This window comes from Cryptomeria japonica, chromosome 1, assembly GCF_030272615.1.
Source record: "Cryptomeria japonica chromosome 1, Sugi_1.0, whole genome shotgun sequence".
NCBI lineage: Eukaryota > Viridiplantae > Streptophyta > Pinopsida > Cupressales > Cupressaceae > Cryptomeria > Cryptomeria japonica.
Window position 1 is genome coordinate 497,769,168 of NC_081405.1, and position 1,329 is coordinate 497,770,496.

Sequence of the window (1,329 nt, forward strand, 5' to 3'; positions counted from 1 at the left end):
AGAATTTTTTACTTCTAGTGGCCTAGTGATAGAGTGTGGGAAAATAAGTATGAAGGTTGACACACATTTGCATTTCAATTGGTAATTATATTTTAGTCAAAATAAAATCTTGCAAGATGATCGAAGGCTTGTCAATTTTGAAGAAGTGAAACATTTTGGCCTATGCAAATGGATCAAGCATTAGGATTTGATCTCTACATCAAAAAACATGTGATCAAGTGATGTATTTTAAATGTTAAATAAAAAATTATAAAGGGCACAAGTTTCCATGTATGTTTTAGAATGTAAAAGTCAAAATATTGTAAAATGCTTTATTAGGTTGTAGGACAACATATTTTGTACCTTTTTATATAAAAAGGGGAACTTGTAATGTTGCAAAGAATCTAAAATATTTTGAATATCCAAGTTCTAAAGAAATTGGACTTGATCTAATATATTTTTTTGTGATTTTGGAGAATATTCAATAACAAAAGTGCAGTTTAGTGTTGAAAAATTATTGTTGCATGTGAGTTTTTGTATTTTACATGATAATTTTCTATTCAGATTGAAGCTTATATAAAAAATACTTTATGTGTTTATTACTTGTGATTGTCTCTTTGAACATGAAAATTTTCCTTTTAAGTGAAGATACTAAGGGTTTCTAAGCTTATCAATATACATTTTCTATATGTTTTTTTTTTTGGCTTCTATTCAACTTATAGACTAAATATGCTTTAAATAAGATATGAGGGAATATGTGTTGTGTTAAGGATCCTTAAGAAGAGTTGCAAATAATACCCTTTCTTGGACAAATTACTATAATGTAGTGATATCATTGTCAGTCCTTTCAGTATTACATTTTGTTGTCAAAAGAAGGCACTTGCATGTGACATATGAATTTGTTGCCCTAGATAGGCACTAATCTTAGGCAATTTTCTAGTCCAAAGCCTAAATTATCCAAAACCTAAAATCAAAACAAACATTTTAATTTTTATATTAACGTGTTCAAATTATTCCATGTTCTTAAGGTGTTGAGAAATATAAATATTAAGGATTTAGCTAATTTGAGGTAGGATAATTTTAGAAGGCACTTGCATGTGACATATGAATTTGTTGCCCTAGATAGGCACTAATCTTAGGCTATTTTCTATTCCAAAGCCTAAATTCTCCAAAACCTAAAATCAAAACAAACATTTAAATTTTTATATTAATGTGTTCAAATTATTCCTTGTTCTTAAGGTGTTGAGAAATATAAATATTAATGATATAGCTAATTTGAGGTAGGATCATTTTAGATCTTAATATATTTGTGAGAACATTCTTCTTATATCAATACCTTGGCATATAAGG